Here is a 22,444-nt window from a genome sequence, read left to right on the forward strand (position 1 = left end):
TTATCCACTTGATAGTGTGGTTTTCAAAAGATTAAATATTCTAAGAGTGGGGGAATGCAAGTAGTGAGTAAGAAAATAGAAAAAAACTACTTACACCTCATGAAGTGCTCTAAAATTCTTTTCTAAAAAATTATGTAATAGGTAATGAACTAAGTGATCAGTGGTTCAAATACATTTACTGGTGGATTCAAAGCTTAATTAATTAGTTGATTTATTAATTTAACCAATTTTCACTGAGAAATTAGCATGAACCAGGCCAAAATTTATGTACTGGGGAGGAAGCTGTGGGTAAAGAAGCAAAGTCACTCCTCCTATGTGAGTAGGAAGCTAGATGAACAGGTGAACAAATAAATTAATAATAATAACAATAGTTCAGTCCTGAACAGGACTATGAAGAATAAAGCAAGGAGTGAACAGTGTCCATTCAGGGGTGGAGTGACTATGATATGGCAACACTTAAGCAAGACCTGAAGGAAGTGAGAGAGCTTTGTGAGCATTGACAAAAGCAAGTGCAAAGACCCTGAGGCAGGAGCATGCTTGGAGTTGCTCAGGAACAGCAAGGAACTGTGTGAAGGAAGTGGAATGAATGAGTAGGAGAGTGATAAGGTATGATGTAGCTCATCTAAAATTACAGTATCCATGCATGAGTGTCATTAGCTGTTTCATAGTATTTCCAGAGGAAAAAAAGAATAACATTATCTTTATTCAGTGCATTTGTTTTTACAAAGTTGAAAAGTCAGACACAGGAAAATTGAAAAATTCCTTTATTATCAATTGATCCCCTTTTCTTGTACTCTGATCTTCTTGCTTTTGAAAATTATCATGTGATCATACTTTTTCTACCAAATGACTTACTGAAGACAGAAATATTAACTCCTTCAAGATGCTATACTTACATAGCTTTAAAAAAAAATATGGGGCATGGCTCGGTGGCTTAGCGGTTAAGTGCGCGTGCTCTGCTGCTGGTGGCCTGGGTTCGGATCCCAGGTGCACACCAATGTACCGCTTGTGTGGCCATGCTGAAGGGGCATCCCACATACAGCAACTAGAAGTATGTGCAACTATGACATACAACTATCTACTGGGGCTTTGGGGAGAAAAACGGAAAAAAGGAGGAGGATTGGCAATAGATGTTAGCTCAGGGCCCGTCTTCCTCAGTGAAAAGAGGTGCATTTGCATGGATGTTAGCTCAGGGCTGATCTTCCTCACACACAAAAATAAAATTGTTAAAAAAAAATATGGCAACAAAAAGCATATACCTTTATTAAAACTCTAAGTCATGTTTTTCTTCATTTTGGACTCCAAATAAAAAGTTAGACATAAATTTATATTCTGCTACCACAATTAAGTTTTTTATTAAAAATTGGTCATAGTCCATCTACCTCCTTTAACAAATTTCCCACTCTTGTGTGTATGTGCACACATGAAGTCCTTGCATGAACTTCTATTCATGGGTGTGAGCCCTGATTTACAAAAATACTTGCATTGATGTATGATAGAGAAAGTACGAACACATGAATAAATCAAATATAATTCACAAGGTTTATGACAAACAGGATCTAAAAATTTTTAAGATGCCCTTTGGCCATCCTCATTCAGATATTACATATCTGGATGTATTATTTTCTTTTTTCTAGGAGACAGACTTTTGAAGAGGAAAGGGTAACACCTCAGTAATTTAAATGCAGTGTGGGCAGTAAAATGTGAGTTAATGCATGGAGAAGATCTGACAGGAATGAAACTAGGTTATCATGGATCCTATAATTTTAAGAGGTGAGGCCTAGAGACAATTTTGCCTCTTCAACAACCTTCCTGAAAGCACTCTTGACGTCTTTGTTTCTCAGACTATAGACCACAGGGTTCAGCATGGGGATGACCATTGTGTAGAACACAGATGCGATTTTGTCTGTGTCCATGGAGTGACTGGAGCTGGGCTGGGAGTACATGAAGATGCCTGTCCCATAGAAGATGGAGACTGCAGTGAGGTGAGATGCACAGGTGGATAAAGCCTTCCGATATCCCCTCACTGAGGGCATCTTTAGAATCCTGACAAATACAAACAGGTAGGAAATCAAGATTACAAGAGAGCAAAAAAGATATTGAAGCTTGCCACAACAACAAGGATCAGATCACTAATATGTCTGTCAGAGCAAGACAGAGCCATGACTGCTGGAATATCACAGAAAAAGTGTTGGACCACATTGGACCTACAGAAGTAGAGCCTGAAAATGTTCCCAGTCTGGATGGAGGCATTCAGGAAACCACAGACATAGGATCCTACAGCAAGACAAGCACACACACTTGTTGTCATGGTGGTGGTGTAATGTAGGGGATTACACACTGCTGCATAGCGATCATATGCCATTGAGGCCAAGAGGTAACTTTCTACAGTGGCAAAGACTGCAAAAAAGAACATCTGAGCAGCACATGTGTTGTATGAGATAACTTTGTCTCCTGTAAGGAACCCAGCCATCACCTTGGGAGTGACTGCTGTGGAGTAACCAAAGTCCACCAGAGACAGATTACTAATGAAAAAGTACATGGGAGTGTGGAGACAAGAGTCCAAGAGAATCAACAGGATCATTCCCAGGTTTCCAACTACATTGATGACATAAATGAAAGTGAAAATGGTAAAGAGGGGGACCTGTAGTTCTGGGTCGTTGGTTAGTCCTAGGAGGATGAACTCAGTTACTGCTGTATTGTTCTCCATGGATGTTATTTGGGAATCACAGGATGCCCTGTAGCAATGAGAAATAAAGGAACAGAGTGATAAACAAATAAAAGAGAGAAGTAAAATTCATTTATTATTATATGTATTCATTTTCGTTATAGCAATAATTTATATGTCAAGATTCTACAGGTCTACAGTATCAATTAGACAATAAAGTTTAAGGCACAAATTATCTGTAGAGTTTCACATTTTTGAAGTTGAAAGATCTTCATGGATCATTTTCCAACTTTTAAATTTTGTAAATTTGTAAACTGAAATGTAGAAAATGTAATGTCTTGATTAAGATGAAATGTTTTAAATGACTATATCTGTCAATTCAGTTTTCCTGAGCTTAGTAAATGCTTAAATCTATGTTGCTCATGTGTAGGAACTGCTCAAGACACTTTATATGTATATTCACATATGCATCTCAACAACCCTATGGGACTAATTAATTGTTATCCCCATTTAGCTTATGAAGCACAGAGCTTGGGTAATGTATTTTTTTAAAATTTTTTGTTTATTGCAGTAACATTGGTTTATAACATTGTATAAATTTCAGGTGTACATCATTATACTTTTATTTCTGCATAGATTACATCATGTTCACCACTCAAATACTAATTACAACCCATCACCACACACATGTGCCTAATTATCCCTTCCCCCCTCCTCCCTCCCCCCTTCCCCTCCGGTAAACACCAATCCAATCTCTGTCTCTACGGGTTTGTTATTGTTGTTATTATCTACTACTTAATGAAGGAAATCATACGGTATTTGACCTTCTCCCTCTGACTTATTTCACTTGGCATAATACCCGAAATGTCCATCCATGTTGTCACAAATGGCTGGGTTTCATCGTTTCGTATGGCTGAGTAGTATTCCATTGTGTATATATACCACATCTTCTTTATCCATTCATCCCTTGATGGGCACTTAGGTTGCTTCCAAGTCTCTCATACACTGCTGGTGGGAGTGCAAACTGGTGCAGCCACTATGGAAAACAGTATGGAGATTCCTCAAAAAATCAAAGATAGAACTACCATATGATCCAGCTATCGCACTGCTGGGTATTTATCCAAAGAACTTGAAAACACCAATGCGTAAAGATACATGCAACCCTGTGTTCATTGCAGCGTTATTCACAATAGCCAAGACTTGGAAGCTATTTAGTGTTTTACCAACATCCTCAATACTCCTTTCACAACTTCACTTTACATGCCTAGCCCATAAATTCATTATGTTTGCCAAGGTTTGAACAGTCGCAACCACTTGCAGAATATACTATGTTCTACAATCTGTATTAAGATCTATATGCATTTATATTTATGTGTGTATGTATATATCCTTCATATATACATATATATGTATATATCCTTTCATTTAATCCTCACAATAATGTTATAAGATAAGTAGTAGTATTATTCCCATTTTACCAGTAAGAGAACAGATTATTTGAGAAAATACGTAAAGCTCTACAATTAACGTCTAGTATGAGGAAAATTCAAGATTTAAGATTCAAACCCAGCTGTGCCCAAACAAAAGCCTGTACCTTTAGCCACCTCACCACAAGCATTTATAGATGTGATAGTAATAGTAAGAGTGAGATTATGTGGAAACAATTACAGCAGAGTATGGATCTTGCTAATTGAAGAGGGTTATTTTACGCTCATCTGTTTTTTTTAACCTTCAATGAGAGGTCAACAGAGAGTGAATAAGATGAAATTAATTCCTACTCAATCAGAGCATCATCTACCCTTTTTCTTTTTCTTTTTTTACTATTGTCTTTTTGGAAAGCAGCGTGATAAGTTTTCAGAAGTATCACTCGACTCCCTAATGACGGAAGTTTTGATACTTATGTCCAGGCTTAACTCACTATTGTAGAAAAATATTCAAAAAATCTATTTCTGGCACTGAATAATTCATAGTAGGCATAGCTGCCCCATTGCTTTTGCATGAGTCACACTTCTCACTAAAAGCAGATATGGAACATAGAAGCTTACCTTGCTGCTGGAGAAGAAGGGGCAGTCAATCCTGAACAGTGAGTCCAGAATAAGAAATTCATCCGTAGAATAATGCACACATATCGTGAGAGATGTCCTCTATTAGATACTGGTCAAAGACTTCCAAGGTCTCTATGGCAAGTAGATGAGGGGAATAACAAAACATGGAGCCAAGAACCTGTGTTCAAGTACTGACTCCACCGTGCATTCTTCTTGTTTCCTAGGAGGAGTCTCTTATCTTCTTATCTGTAAAATAAAAAATAACATTATCTCTCCCACATAATTCAAGGAATTTTTTATATTAATAGCAAGTGAGAGAAGTTATATAAAACACCTTGCTGAGGGTTTATCATTTTAAAGTGAATCAATATAATTTTCATCTCGAAATGTTTTTCCTGGCCGTGATTAGGAGTTCATAGCAAATCCTCAGGTAAAGATTTGGGGGTGGGAGGAAAGTGCTGAACGTACTAGCAACTACTAGTATTCAGATGAATAAATAATAGCCAAAGTGGCTCAGCACACATTCTGAGGCTTTTAAATAATGTCACAATTTTTAAATATATTGGGATTTTAGAGGCTAATTCATGGGACTCAAAAAGGAGTTATAGAGACATGGGGCTCTCTAAGGATATCTCCCATGAGGATATCTATGGCTTTTATAGCACTTTCCTAGGGAAAAAGCAATTAAATTTCCTGTGGGGACCTAGCTGGATATGTTGGGTGTGCAAATATGTTTTTGTATTACTTGTTATTTCCTTTTTCTCCCACTTTATAATTAAAGTATAATTTACAAACAGTAATACCCACAGTTTTTAGTGTACAGTTCTAACAGTTTGGTGAAATTTATATCACATAACCAGTAACACAGTCACAATGTAGAAGAGTTCCATCATCTAAACAAAACCTCAGAGCTTCTTTGTGGTCAGCCCTTTCTCCTACTCAATGCCCAAGGCAACTATTAAACTATTTTCTGTTCATATTTTTTTGCTGTTGCAAGAATGTAATTTAAATCAAATCCTAACATATGTGGCCTTTGATTCTAGCTTCTTTTGGTTAGCATGGTGTATTTGAGGTCCATCCATACTGTTACCTGTATTAATTTCCTATAACTGACATAAAAAATACCGTAAACTAGATGGCATAAACCACAGAAATTTATTGTCTCCCATTTCTGGAGGGTAGATGTCTGAGATCAAGGTGCTGGTAGAATTGGTTCTGTTAGTTCCTTCTGAAAGCTGTAAGGGAGATTCTGTTCCATGTTTTTATTTTACCTACTGGGTGGTTTGCTGGCAACCTTTGGTGTTCCTTGACTTCTGCTGCATTATCCTGATCTCTATCTTCATGTTCACATAGTGTTCTCCCTGTGTGTGTATGTCTCCAAATTTTCCTTTCATAAGAATGTTCATATTGAACTAGGAGCTGTCAAGTTAACAAAAAGAAACATCATTAAATTGGAATTGGAAGGACAAAAGAGGGAGCTCTCATGCCCTCGTCAATAGCAGAACTCTACAGGAAGAAGAAAGACTTCCTCTTCTTGACTGCCATGTAGCTCAGCCATTGAGAGACTATCACAACTCAGCCAATGAAAAGCCACTAGACCTTGAAGTCATCATTTACACTAGCCCTCCAAAATCCTCTTCTCCTCTACAGAAGAGTTTCACCTCCCTTGTTGCTGGAGGACTTGCAGGTGGCTTGTCATGATTGAACACACTGAATTGCAATTCTTTACTGATCCTGAATAAACTCATTTTTGCTGGATAAATAACTGGCTGTCTATTTGCTTAAGGTCAGCAGAGGCTACTCTGCTCCAGTATGACCTCATCTTAACTAATTACATCTGTAATGAACCTATTTTCAAACAACATTACATTCTGAATTACTGGGGTTAGGACTTCAGCATATAAGTTTTGGGGGGTACAATTCAACCCATAACATATCAGTAGTGAATTATTTTTATATTGCAGGATAATATTTTATTATATGGGCAATACAGATTAGTTATCCATTTTCCAGTTGAGGGACATTTGGGTTGGTTCTAGTGTCTGGAGATTAAGAATAAAGTGTATCTAAATATTTGCCGAATTGTCATTTTTTTGTTTTGTTTTGTTTTTTTTAAGCATGGACATAGGTTTCGTTTCATTTGGATAAATATCTCTGAGTTGGATGGCTGGGTCAGATGGTAAATACATGTTTAATTGAATGGAGACTGCCAAACTCTTTTCTGAAGTGGCATTACCATTTTGCATTCCCATCAGCAATGCATTATGATCGCTTCACTTCTTGGACAGCACTTGATATAATAAGGGTTTTAAATTTTTAATTTTGGTTTTATTTTCCGTTCATTTATTGCTCTTTCTCAGGGATGATTCAAGACATTTCCTTGGCAAAATCTGTTATTTAAATACCCTGTTGCCTTACTAAGACAGTTCCAGGCTGAGAATTTTACTTTATCCAACAAAGGAGATAGATCAGTTCTTTTCTGTGCACACTCACCAATGAGTCTACACTTTCAAGCAGACTTATCTTTCTCAGTGCAGACAAGTGTCATTGCTACAAATTTATTCAGTGCACTCAGGTTGATTGTCTTAAATTTAAGAAAGTGATTTAACCTAGTCAAACTTCAGCTTCTCAATTTTAAAGATGGAGATAATAATATTATGTAACACCCACAGACTTTCAAGAAGATTATAACCTGACAGATACTAAGTTGAGCACACTGTCTAGCACATTTCAGTTGTTATGTAAGGTTAATTATTAATATTTTATTATTTGTAAAATAATTGATATAGTGTGGGTCACAAGAATAGAGTTTCTCAAGCATTCCATATGCTGTTTTACAAGTGCTTGTTCCATTGTAGGTGGGCTGAGACATGACTAGTGGCAGACAGTGGATTGTCAGATGAAATGGTATGTCATTTCTGGGTGGGTCAAAGCATATGTACAACCCTCTAGTTGTTTCTTCTGCTACGGTGACTGAGGAGACAATGTGCCAGCAGGTACAGCTATAGAAGAAGACTACATCAGCCTGTGATCTTCAGCAACCTCTTGGAGAAATGCTGCCCCTCGCTAGACAATCTGTGTTATGAACTTGTTTTGTCATATGTAAGAAAAAATATGTAATACACTGAATAATGACCCCCAAATATCATATTTTAATGCCTGGAATGTGTAACGTTACCTGATATGCCGAAGACATTGCAATTATGATTAACTAAGAGTATGGACATGGGAGATTATTATGGATTAATCAGTGGACCTTAAATGCAATAACCAGTGTCCTTATAAGAGAGAAGCAGGGAAAATGAAAGAGTAGGGATTCTAAGGGCTTGTTACTCCAAAGAAACACACAAAAAAGCAAAAACTGTCAAAATAAAGTCTTCCTCAGAATTCTGAAAAATATTCAAATTACAGAAAGCAATTAAATGTTAAATCATGAAAATGGCAACTTAACCATGATGTTTAGGAAAATCTCTGTCAAACCAGTTACCAAACACAAGCTAAAGGGACAGACACTTCTGACACCACACACAAAATACAGTAACTAGTCAGTCAGTAATTAGTTTAGAAAACTCATTAAACAAAAAATACTACCAACAGCAAGCAACACAACAACAAAAAACCTCAGAAAGAAGAATGTGATTTCCAAAGTGACCACACTACATAGTCATAACGTCCATTTTTCAACAAAAATTAAAAGAAAGGCAGAGAAAGAAGAAAGTATGTCAATTCACAAGAAAAAAAAAACAGAAATTAACAGAAACAATTCCTGAAGAAGCACAGATATTGAAAATACTGAACAAAGATTTTAAATTAACTGTCTTAAATATACTCAAAGAACTAAAGGAAATCATGGTCAAACATCTAGAGGAAACCAAGAGAATGATGTCTGAACAAATATAGAATGTCTACAAAAAGATAGAGATGATAATAAGAACTGAACAAAAATTCTGGAGCTAAAAATGCAAGTGAAATGAAAAATTCACTAGAGAGTTTCAAAGATTATTTGATCACAAAGAAGAAAAACTAGCAAACTTACCTTAAGTCAATTGAATTAACCCAGCATGAGGAACAGAAGAAAAAAGAGAGGAAAAAAGCTGAACAGAGCTTAAGAGACCCTTGGATCACCATCAAGTGTACCAAAATATGTGTAATGAGAGTTCCTGAAGGAGTGGAGAGAGAAAGGGCAGAAAGAATATTTAAAGAAATAATGCTAAAATTTCCCCAATTTGATAAAAACATGTATCTGCCCACCCAATTAGCTCATCAAACTGCAAGTAGGATACCATCAAGAAGTACATACTGAGACACATTGTAATCAAATTATTGAAAGTCAAAGACAAAAAGATTCTTGAAAGTGGCAAGATGGCAATGACTTGTCACATATGAGAGATTCTAAATAAGATTTATAGCTGACTTCTCATCAGAAACCAAGGAAACCAGAAGGCGGTGAGATAAGATATTTAAACTGCTTTAAAAAATTCTGTCAATTAAGATTTCTATGTCTGGTAAAACTACCCTTTAAAAAATGAAAGAGAAATTAAAGAATTCCCACATAAACAAAAGCCAGAGAGTTTATCTCCAGGGGATGTGTCCTACAAGAATTTCTAAAAAATGAAAAAAAAAATACTTTATATTGAAATAAAAGGACTTTAGATAGTAATTCAAAGCCATACTAGAAATAAAGAACACTATAAAAGTAACTATATAGGTAAATGAAAAACTAGTATTATTGTACTTTTGGTATGTAATTGCTCCCCATTTTTCCTATATAATTTAAAATATGAATGTATAAAAATAATTTTAAAATTAGATTAATGGTTAAAAAAGCATAAATATGTAATTTGTGACAATAAAAATGTAAAGGGGCGAGATATAGTTGTATAGGAACATCGTTTTATTACACTATTGAATCTAAGTTGGCATTGATTCAGAGTAGAATGTTATAAGTTTAAGATGTTAATTTTAATGTCTAGGGTAACCACTAAGAAAATAAACTAAAAATATACAGGAGATAAAATAGTAGGAGAATCAAAATTATACACTACACAAATTAACTAAACACAAATGGGGCCAGCCCAGTGGCTTAGCGGTGAAGTGTGCGCGCTCCACTACTGGCGGCCCGGGTTCAGATCCCGGGCGTGCACCGACACACCGCTTCTCTGGCCATGCTGAGGCCATGTCCCACATACAGCAACTAGAAGGATGTGCAACTATGACATACAACTATCTACTGGGGCTTTGGGGGTGAAAAAAAAAAAGGGGAGGAGGATTGGCAATAGACGTTAGCTCAGAGCCGGTCTTCCTCAGCAAAAAAAAAGAGGAGGATTAGCAAGGATGTTAGCTCAGGGCTGATCTCCCTCACAAAACAAACAAACAAACAAACAAACAAACGAAGGCAGTAATGGAGGTATTGAGGGAAAAAATGATTGAGAAATACATAAAACAAATAGCTAAGTGACCAAAGAAAGACCTTCATTAACAGTAATTACTTTCATTAAAAATGTATTATATTAATTGATCCAAGAAAAGGTAGAGATAGGCATACTAGATAAGAAAACATGATTAAACTGAACAACCAATGAGTCAAACAAGAAATCAAAATAAAAATCAAAAAATAGACAAATGAAAATGAAAATACAACATACTCAAACTTATGGCATGCAGCAAAAGCAGTTCTAAGAGGGAAGTTCATAGTGATTAATGCCTACCTCAAGAAAGAAGAAAAATCTCAAACAAATAACCTAACTTTACACCTCATGTAACTTGAATAAGAAGAACAAATGAGCTCTAAACTTACCAGAAGGAACAAAATAAATTGAGTGGAAATAAATGTAACAGAGACAAAAAAGATAATAGAAAATAATCAATGAGACCAAGAGCTGGTTCTTGAGCAGATAAACATAACTGAAAACCTTAGGCTAGATTCACCAACAACAAAGAAAAAAAGAGAGAGGACTCAAATAAATAAAACCAGAAATGAAAGAGACATTACAACTGATACCACACAAACACAAAGGATTGTATAAGACTACTATGAACAATTATATGACAACAAATTGGAGAACCCAAAAGAAATGGATAATTTCCTAGAAATATACATTCTTCCAAGGCTGAATCATGAAGACATGGAAAATGTGAACAGAAAAACCTCTAGTAAAGATAAAATGAAAAACTTCTCAACAAACAAAAGTCCAGGAGCAGATGGCATCGCTGGTGAATTATACTAAACACTCAAAGGAGAATTAATACTAGTCCTTCTCAAACTCTTTTAAAAATATAGAACAGGAGGAAACACTTCCAAACTAATTTTATGAGGTCAGCATTACCTTAATACCAAAACCAGAGAAGGACACCACAAGAAAAGAAAATTACAAGCTAATATCCCAGATGAACAAAAATGCAAATATCCTCAACACAATATTAGCACTAAATTCAACAATACATTAAAAGTATCATACACCATGATCAAATGAGATTTATTCCAGGGATGCAAGGATAGTTCCACATCTGCAAATCAATCAATGTGATACACCATATTAACAAAATGAAGGATAAAAATCATATGACCAGCTCAACAGATGCAGAAAAAACATTTGACAAATTTCAACAACGATTTATGTAAAAACTCTCAACAAAGGAAGTATAGAGGGAATGAACCTCAACATATTAAGGTCTGATCAATAAATATCATCTCCTACATGAGAGCACTCTGTCAAGACTGGGAGAGTTGGTTATATGATCCTCTGTACAGAAACCAACAAAAAGAGTCAAGGGAAATGATGAAATAGAGGAATATGTTCTAAACAAAATTAGAAGATAAAACTCCAGAAAGAGGCCTTAATAAAATGGAGATAAGTGATTTACCTGATAAAGAGTTCAAAATAATGGTCATAATGTTACTCACGAAGGTCAGGAGAACCATGAATGAACAAGGTGAGAATTTTAACAAAGTGATCAAAAATAAAACAAAGTATCAAACAGAAATCGCAGAGCTGAAGAATACAATAACTGAACTGAAAAATTCAATAGAGAGGTTCATCTGCAGATGAGATCAAGCAGAAGAAAGAATCTGTGAACTCAAAGACAGGGCAATAGAATTCATCCAATCAGAGGAGCCAAAAGAAAAAAGAATAAAAAAAGAGTGAAGATAGCATAAGGCACTTATGGGACACCATTAAATGGACCAATATATGCATTACAGGAGTCCCAGGAGGAGAAGAGAGAGAGAGAAGGGCAGAAAGCTTATTCAAAGAAATAATCACTGAAAAATTCTCTAACCTGGGGAAAGAAGCAGACATCCAGATCTAGAAAACTCAGAGAGTTCCAAATAAAGTGAACCTAAAGAGACCCATATTGAGTCTCTTTAGTAATTAAATTGTCAAAAGTTAAAAACAAGGAGAGAATCCGAACAGCAGCAACAGAAAAACAACGTGTTCCAAACAAGATAACTGCCATAAGATGATAGGCAGATTTTTCAGCAGAAACTTTGCAAGCCAGAAGGGAGTGGCATGATAAATTCAAAGTGCTGAAAGAAAAATCCGCCAACCGAGACACTGTACCTGGCAAAGTTGTCCTTCAGAACTGAAGAAGAGGTAAAGTTTTCTAGACAAACAAATGCTGAAGGAGTTCATCATCACTAACCAGCCTACAAGCAATGTTAAGGAAGCTTCTTCAAGCTAAAACTCTATATTTTTATTCTTCCCTCCTACACAAATCAGTTATCAGTGACGTTGTTTTATGTTGTTAAAATAGACAGCTATAAACAAAAGATGTTTTATATAGGTCTCATCATAACCACAAAGCAAAAGCCTATAGTAAATACACAAACGATAAAAAGGAAGGAAACTAAGCATACCATTACAGAAAATCATCAAATCCCTAAGGAAGAGACAAAGAGAAGAAAGGAACAAAGGAATTACAAAACAATGAGAAAACAATTAACAAAATGGCAATAGTAAGTACAAAACAATGAGAAAACAATTAACAAAATGGCAATAGTAAGTCCAAACTTATTACTTAAATATAAATGAACTGAATTCTCCAATCAAAAGACATAGAGTGTCTGAATAGATTAAAAAACAAGATCTGACTACACGCTGCCTAACAGAGACTCTCTTCAACTTTAAGGACACAGACTGAAAGTGAAAGGATGGAAAAAAATATTCCATGCAAATGGAAACCAAAAGAAAGCAGGGTTAGCTATATTTATAATTTTTAGGGCAGTGAAAATGCTCTTTATGATACTATAATGATGGATACAGGCCATTGTACCTTTGTTCAACCCTACAGAACATACAGCACGAGAGTGAACTCTAATATAAACTATGAACTTTCGGTGATTATAAGTTTTGGTATGTTATGTCTTCATTTTCTTTTATCTCAAAGTATTTTCTACTTTATCTTGTGTAAGGGTTATTTATCTACTTTAATAACCCTTTGGTTATTTAGGAGATTGTTAATTAATGTATACATATTTGTGCATTTTAGAGATTTTTTAAAAAATTAAGAATAGTATTTACTTCATGGGAAGAAGTGTCAGGGAATCAGGGAGAGCTTTTATATTAATGACCTATTTTGGCTCTATTTCTGGAAGTTCAGTGTAGATATTTATATGTATATACAGATAATACACATATACGTTTTATATATATATAAAACTTCTTGTATATATACAAAAATATGCATATACATACACAGAGAGAAACATATATATACTCATAAATTTATATGTATAATGTATATATAAATTTATGTTTGTGTAGATATATAATGTACATGAAACGTATGTCATAAAAACATTTTACGTATCAATAACAATTTTTAATAGATTATATTTTTTAGAGCAGTTTTAGATTCACAGCAGTATTGAGCAGAAGGTTGAGAGATCTCCCATATACTTCTAGCTCCCATACATGCATAGCCTCCCCCATTATTAACATCTTTCAGCAGAGTGGTACATTTGTTACAAATGATGAACCTACATTGACCCATTTTGAGTCATTTTTCTTTTGCTAAAAGTAACCACTTAAATATAGATCTGTTGGCAAATGATTGTCTCAATCTTCGTTATCTGATAAAGCTTGTATTTTGCCTTCATTCTTAAAAGATATACTAGCTGTTTATAAAATTCTAGTTGTATTATTTCCAGTTCTTTAAAGGCATCATTTCACTCTATTCTGTATTCTATCATGTTTGTTGAGAAATTAGCTGACAGTGTCACTGCTACATTTTTGACAATAAAATTTATTTATTCTCTGGCTGATTTTTAACTATTTTTAACTGTAATTGTTACAATGTCCTTAGGTGTATTTTTACTTTTTATTGATATATAATTGACTTATAACATTAAGTTTAAGGTGTACATGTTGATTTGATACATTTATATATTGTAATATGATTACCACCATAGTGTTAGCTAACACTTCTATCACATCACATAATTATCATTACTATTTTGTGATGAGAACATTTAACTTCTAGTCTCTAGCAACTTTGAAGTATATAGCACAATATCTTAGACTATAATCACTATGCTGTGAATTAGATCTCCAGAATTTATCTATCTTCTAGTTGCAGGTTGGTAGTCCTCAAATATAGAGCTTCTTAAAAAATCCTATTTGATAAAGATGTCTTTTTTTGCTTTGTTTTTGAAAAATCTTAGCAATCTCTTTAAGTATTGTTTCTACTATATTATTTTTCACCTTCCTTTCTTTGTCTCCAAAGCATGTACAAACAACCTTTTCACCATGTACCTCATGTCTCTTATGCTCTTTTCTTTAATTTCTATCTGTGTTTTCCTCCATTTTTTATCCTAGATATTTTCTACTGAGCTTCTTTACTATTTTATTCTTATGCTGTGTCTAATATGATTTTAAGACAAATACTGAATTCTTATATTTAATCAGAAATGAAGAGTTTATCCCAATCCATTTCTCTTCTCTCCAGTACTATGACTCTTCAATTCATGACTGCCTCAGCTGTTCTTTAAAACGTTTAGATGACTTTGTTTTAAGTATTCCTAGTTTCTTGTCACTATTTGCAGATGACATGATTTTATATATAGAAAACCCTAAAGAATCCACCAGAAAACTTTTAGAAATAATAAACGAATATCGTAAAGTTGCAGGATACAAAATCAACATACAAAAATCAGTTGCGTTTCTGTACACTAACAACAAGTAGCAGAAAGAGAAATTAAGAATACCATCCCATTTACAATTGCAACAAAAAGAATAAAATACCTAGGAATAAACTTAACCAAAGAGGTGAAAGATCTGTACACAGAAAACTATGAAACATTTCTGAAAGAAATTGAAGAAGACACAAAGAAATGGAAAGATATTCCATGCTCTTGGATTGGAATAATTAACATAGTTCAGATGACCGTACTTCCTAAAGCCATCTATAGACTCAATGCAATCCCTATCAAAGTTCCAACAACATTTTTCACAGAAATAGAACAAAGAATCCTAAAATTTACATGGAACAACAAAAGACCCCGAATAGCTAAAGGAATCCTGAGAAAAAAGAACAAAGCTGGAGGTATCATACTCCTTGATTTCAAAATTTACTACAAAGCTATAGTAACCAAAACAGCATGGTACTGGCACAAAAACAGACACACAGATCAATGGAATAGAATCGAAAGCCCAGAAATAAACCCACACATCTATGGACAGCTAATCTTTGACAAAGGATCCAAGAATATGCAATGGGGAAAAGAAAGTCTCTTCAACAAATGGTGTTGGGAAAACTGGATAGCCACATGCAAAAAAATGAAAGTAGACCCTTACCTTACACCATACACAAAAATGAACTCCAAATGGATTAAAGACTTGAATGTAAGACCTGAAACTATGAAACTTCTAGAAGAAAACATAGGCAGTACGCTCTTCGACATCGGTCTTAGCAACATCTTTTCAAACACCATGTCTGACCGGGCAAGAGAAACAATAGAAAAAGTAAACAAATGGGACTACATCAAACTAAAAAGCTTCTGCACAGCAAAGGAAGCCATCAACAAAACGAAAAGACAACCTAACAATTGGGAGAAGATATTTGCAAACCATACATCTGATAAGGGCTTAATCTCCAAAATATATAAAGAAGTCATGCATCTCAACAACAAAAAAACTACCAACCCAATTAAAAAATGGGCCAAAGATCTGAACAGACATTTCTCCAAAGAAGATATACAGATGGCCAATAGACACATGAAAAGATGTTCAAAATCACTAACTATCAGGGAAATGCAAATCAAAACTACAATGAGATATCACCTCACGCCCGTCAGAATGGCTATAATTAACAAGACAGGAAACAACATGTGTTGGAGAGGATGTGGAGAGAAGGGAACTCTCATACACTGCTGGTGGGAGTGCAAACTGGTGCAGCCACTATGGAAAACTGTATGGAGATTCCTCAAAAAATCAAGGTTAGAACTACCATATGATCCAGCTATTCCACTGTTGGGTACTTATCCAAAGAACTTGAAAACACCAATTTGTAAAGGTACATGCACCCCTGTGTTCATTGCCGCGTTATTCACAATAGCCAAGACTTGGAAGCAACCTCAGTGCCCATCAAGGGATGAATGGATAAAGAAGCTGTAATACAAACAATGGAATACTACTCAACCACAAGAAATGATGAAATCCAGCCATTTGTGACAACATGGATGGACATTGAGGGTATAATGCAAAGTGAAATAAGTCAGAGGGAGAAGGTCAAATACCGTATGATTTCCTTCATTAAGTAGTAGATAATAACAACCGTAAACAAACACATAGGGACAGAGATTGGATTGGTTGTTGCTGGGGGGGGAGGGGGGAGAGAGGGGGGTGAAGGCGATGGTTCGGTACATGTATGTGGTGATGGGTTGTAGTTGGTGTTTTGGTGGTGAACATGATGTAATCTGTGCAGAAGTGGAGGTGTAGTGACGTACACCTGAAATTTTTACAATGTTGTAAACCAATGTTACTGCAATAAACAAAAAATTAAAAAATAAATAAATAAATAAATAAATAAATATTCCTATTTTCTACAGTTGTACTTATTGGCAGAATTAGGCTGTCCCCGTCTACATGGTTATAAACCCTGATACTACTTTTTACTAAATTATGTGCCAGATTTCTCAGCCATAAGCTGACCCATAAAAGAGCTAAGACCACTATATATACATACAATACCTTAATATACTTCTCTTTTTAGTAACAATTATCACAACTCTATTTACTGTGTAACTTGTCCTATTAAATGCTCTAAATAACTTCCTGAGGGTAGTTAGATGGTATGTCTGTCCAGTGACTTTTGAAATGAATTGATTTGAAAATTCCCTTATATCCTGAAAGAGGAAGGAGAGATGGAAGACCTTTTTTTAAAACATCAACTCACTGGATGACTAAGTATTCCAGATTATCACCTTCTTTATTTAGCAAATATAAACTTTCTGAAGTAAACTCAGACTATTTTCAAATACTACTAGTCTCTATATATTAGAGTCTATCTATATTAGTATTAGGATACTAATTAGTATCTATCTATATATCACCTATTTATTGTCTATCAATGTATCTATAATCTATCTTTTCCCAACTGTATCTCATCTCATTCAATCTTCCTAACTGTACTATATATTATCACACTGTGATATAGATAATATTATTATCCCACCTTTATCATCGGTGTTTTTCAATGGTCTCACAGATAGAAAATTGAAAAGTCTGGTATTTAAAACCAGATGTATTTCTCTGCACCGTCTATGCTCACAAACATCACACTATACAGATGCTGGTAACAACAAAGACCTAGAGGGAAAAAAGGTTCCAATACATTTACAGTAGGAAGAACAGCAGGTATCCCTGCCAGGACAAAATAAAGAGACATTAGCCCTGTGGGATGGTGATGACTGAGACATGAACAAGCTAAATACTCTGGTGAAGGAGTATAGCGCTCAGACATGTCTCAATAGAGAAGAGGTTAAGTAGCCACAACCTCTAGGTAAATCATAAGAACTACTCACACTAACATGAGTTTTTAAACCCACAAGTTGTAAGTAATTCTTTTTGGATATGATGGATACTCCTTAAGAAATGCCAATGGCTTTTCTCACAATGATAAAAGTTCCCAACAGTTTCCAATTTGAAGCTAATTTTGCATCCCAATGGTCATTGCTTCCGGCAGGACAATATGTGAGCTATCCTTATAACCTGTCTATGCTGGTCATGTGCTCGAGACCAAGAACCCTGATGATAGTTTTGGTATCAGAGATAGATGTTTTTGTTTGGTTTTATTCAAGTTTTACTCTGGGAGGACACTGAAATGGAGTCTGCCAAGGAAGAGACCTTGCTACCTACGCTGCAGACACACTGGCTTCTTTTAGATTCTGCCAACTTTTTTGAAATGTGGGGTCGTTAGTACATACTTTTCATTTTCCTGGAATGATCTTTCTCACACTGGTTGTTTGTCATTTGTAGGCCTGGCTGAAAGGAAAACTCTGGACTTTTCCTCTTGGCTTGAGGCTCTCCTAATATCAGACACTGGCCACACCTAGAAGCTTGCTTCTCTTTTTATTATAACTGTGTAATACCATTTTGTCTTCCTAAATGCATTATACATGTAAAATTTATATATGAAATGATGTGAGTCAATTGTGATAATTTAAATCATATTTTAAGTGTGCAATAAACTATTCAATCATTCAATCAATAAAGTTATTGATCACTCCATCAAAAAAAATTTCCTGAGAATGAGAAAACATTCTGACCAGCCAAGGTAAAGTAGATTTTTTTCTTTTCTCTCTCACTTTTCTATGTATAATTACATGCTTATTCTATACATAATTTTATATATATATATATATATATATATACACACACACACATATATACGGCATTTTGCTCTGCATATAATTACATGCTTCATGGGGTGTTTCTTTGTTCAGTGTCTATCTTCTCCATTAGATTTAAGCACCATAAGTGCAAGAATAATATTTATTTTGCATGAGTCTGTATTATCAGGGCTCATAATTATGGTGGAAACACATTTGGGATCAATATACAGTTAAATGAATTGATGTATCTTCTCAATGGTAGAAATATTTAAGGTGAATTAAGGGAAGCACTAATTCCTGTGGTCCACTTATCTTGTTTCAAGATAGATCTCATGTCTCTATCCTCCAACATTTATGTAAAATTACATTGCTGAAGGTCATAGTGGGGCTCAATTTGTGCGTTATCAGTGAGAATAACTGAAAATAGTGAAAATACACTCTTGATCTCCCTCAATAAGCAAAGCTAGATTTCCTTAGACATTTTAATCACTTGTTCCCTAGTTAAGTGAGATAAGGAGTTTTGTAGCCCTCGTGAGGTATTTGTCCCCTGAGAGTTCCATGACTGTGTAACTCTCTTCTGGGTCACATTATTTAACCTTTCAAAATTACCACATGACTCCCATTTGGCCTCATATTAGAGGGTGCAGTACAAACACCAGAGTTACTTTGACCGTTCATTTATTCATCTGATTTGTTAATAGTTGTCTAGTAGCAACAAGACCTTCCCCCAAACTGTGATATTACTAGGAGCATGCAACAATGTCCAGGGAAAACAACCCCAAATAATAATGATGTTGATTGTGATTATGATGATCACCTCTTATCAAGTATAAGGCATTTTAGAGATTTTCTTGTCATAGCAGCAGTCTTCAGGGAGGATATTGTTGGGGCTACATTTTTATTATTTCCACCTTATAGACAAATATATAGAAAGTCAGAGAACTTAAGTGACTGATCTAAGAAGAGCAAGCAGCAGATCCAGGACTGGAATTCTTGTTAGCTGATTTCAAGGCCAATAGCATTTTTTCTTCATTTCTTCCTGCCTCCAGAGAACTTTAAACCTTTTGGACAAACACTAAAGAAGAACATCCCAGTAAGATGTTTACTTTCTTTCACAGACTGAATTTCTGATTTGAGATGCACTCACATATGATGGTGCGGCACTTGCGTGTTGTATTGTTCAGGGAGTAAGGTAAGCCTGCAAATCTACTAGGTCAAATTTACTGTCTGCATAAATTTGCGTGGATGGAAGTAATCAGGAGAATACATCAAGGAAGCCATTATTCCTTCAATTTATTCAGAGCCTGGACTTGAATTTTTTTGAGTATTTTCTGTATCTGTTTCATACAACCAGATGTTATACGTCTAGATGCTGTAGAGATCCTATTAGAACATGTATACTTATCATGTAACATAGAGGAAAATCACAAGAAGACCTTGAGTCTCTGGTTTGCTAAGTGTAAGCTTGTATGACTTTGAACAAATTATTTAGGCTATTTCAATGTCAATTTTCTTTTTCAAGGAATGTGATTATAGTAGTTATATTGACTACCACATTTTAACTTTATTTTTCCTCCAGGAAGATGTTATATTGAAACTTAAGATTTTACATGTGGGAAAGGAAGTTGGCAAAATATTTTGAAATGATTCCTAGCACAGTGTTTTTTTTTTTCCAGAATTTGAGAAATCTGTATTTGTGCTCTTTATTCAAGTGAGTAGTTTTTTATGGAACCAAGAGGGTATCCTAGACACCCTGCTCTGGTTAAGTGGCCCTCCTACCACTAGTAGCAGGAGTGAACTCTGCCCAGAATCTCCATGCTTCTGTCTTGACCCTCACCTCTTTAATCACCTTTCTAACCCCTACCATCAACTTGAGGCCCAGATGACTAATTTATTATTATATTTATCACTATGTTACTCATCATGAAGCTGAAGATTGTCATGTCAGCCCTCAACTCCTACAAAATAACGCCCATACATCTTTGTATATCCCTTTCACTTACCCCAACTGCCACTCCTGCCCAATACCTGAAATCATTCCACACTGGAATTTATAGACAGTCATCAACATAACTCAATATACGTTTAACCTCTCCTCTGAAAGTCCCCTTTACCTACTTGGTCTAACTGAAATCTGTCTGTTTCCTGGGATAGTGCCTCCCTTGTATCCATCTCAAGTGATAACAATTTTCTTTCCCATATCCCCCTGGCCACTGAATCTCATTTTTTTGACCTTGTAACATTTGTTTGTCTAAACGAATCCTCTAGTGGTGTTATTTAATCTGGTGGATTTAATATGATATACGTATGTTGAACCATTAGAAATTACCAACATAGTTCAAATTAATAGGCAGTCAGCTCTGTCTTCTGAACTCCAGACTGGTATATCCAATTACTTATGCAACACTTCTACTTGGATGGCCAAAGGAAACTCAAACTCAATGAAATGATCTATTTTTCCCTTTTCCCAAACATCTGCCTCTTCTACATCATTCCACATATCACTATACAAAAGTAGGAATCAGCATTGACCTTTCTCTTTCTCTAATGCCAATATTCAATATATAAGGAAATCCAGTCAGCTCAACTTTTGAGATATATCCAGAATTGAATAATTTTTCGTTACCTCTCTCACTACCACCTTGGTCTAAGCAATCATTATCCCTTACTTTGAATATTATAATGACTAATTATAATATTATAATGACCTTTCATGTTATCCTGCTAAATTCAATTATCAACAGATCTACCAGAGTGATCCATTTAAAACAGAATTCAGATTATGTCACTTTTTGTTCAAATCTTGTGATGCTTTCCAATCTCACTCAGAATAAAAGCCTAATAACTTAAAGTAGTGTATGAGGTCATTATAGCTTCACTTTTCTCTGTATCTCTCTGACCTAAACTTTCTTTCCCTTTGCAGCATTGTTGGTTTTCTTGCTGTCCCTGTAACAATCTCAGCAAGTTCAAACCCCAGCATCATGCACTTGCTGTTTCTTCTGCCTGGGATGCCCTTCCTCCAAATATACTCAAGGTCTGCTCCTCTGCTTTCTTCAGGTATTTGTTCAAACGTCTCATTTTTCTGGATAGGCCTTTCCCAGACCACCATATTTAAAATTATATCCACCTATTCTAACCTTACCTATCCCTCACTCAGCTTTTTAAAAATTTTCCATATATATTATATATTTTTCCTATTCATCTCATTTTATATCTTCCTCCCTTTCCAAAATACAGGTTCTGTAGAAATTGCTGCTTTCCTTTTTATTTCTAGTACATATGGCAGTGTATTGCTCATAGTAGCCAGTCAAGAAAAATTATTGTATAAAATTCATGTCTGGAGCAAGTATCTAATTGTTGTAATAGGAATTAATCTCTTAACTATTTAGCTAAAATTTTAGAGTGGATAAAATTTTCAGCCTCCGTTTCGGGAAGATTCTAGACTTAGAAAAATAAGTGGAAATTTCATAATAGGATTTTATGTAGCCTTGAAAAAATTCCCTTATTACTTCTTAATATCAGTAATAACCCATCAATATTTGTATTGTTCTTATCTGTGATGGTTGCGTCCCAGGTTTTTCAGGTTCCGAGAATGGAAGAGTAATGCAATGAAAAAAAAAACCTGACTCAGCTATACATTGAATTCCCCAAGAATAGATACATTCATTGAATGGTTATTTAGGCCACACAACAGTATTATCACAATTTTACAGATGGGGTAACTGAAGTCTAGACCTATTAGTTAATACTCAAGATAACTCATAAAATAAATGGATTCTTGCTTTTCACAGCTGGAATGGTCACTCATAAACATAGAGAAATATCTTACAGTGAAAAATTGGAGGAGAGTATATGAAGGATAGGAGAGTAAAAGGAGTTTGGGGTGAAGTAAATGACATG

The 22,444-nt window shown here is 35.1% G+C and overlaps 1 pseudogene; it reads right to left on the reverse strand.

The window, feature by feature from the left end:
* Positions 1-1,734: 1,734 nt before the first annotated feature.
* LOC106799964 (olfactory receptor 5B2-like) lies at positions 1,735-2,713 on the reverse strand (annotated as a pseudogene).
* Between the last annotated feature and the right edge of the window lie 19,731 nt (positions 2,714-22,444).

This window comes from Ceratotherium simum, chromosome 34 (genome assembly GCF_057802395.1).
Source record: "Ceratotherium simum simum isolate JZ-2026a chromosome 34, ASM5780239v1, whole genome shotgun sequence".
In the NCBI taxonomy this organism is placed as follows: Eukaryota; Metazoa; Chordata; class Mammalia; order Perissodactyla; family Rhinocerotidae; genus Ceratotherium; species Ceratotherium simum.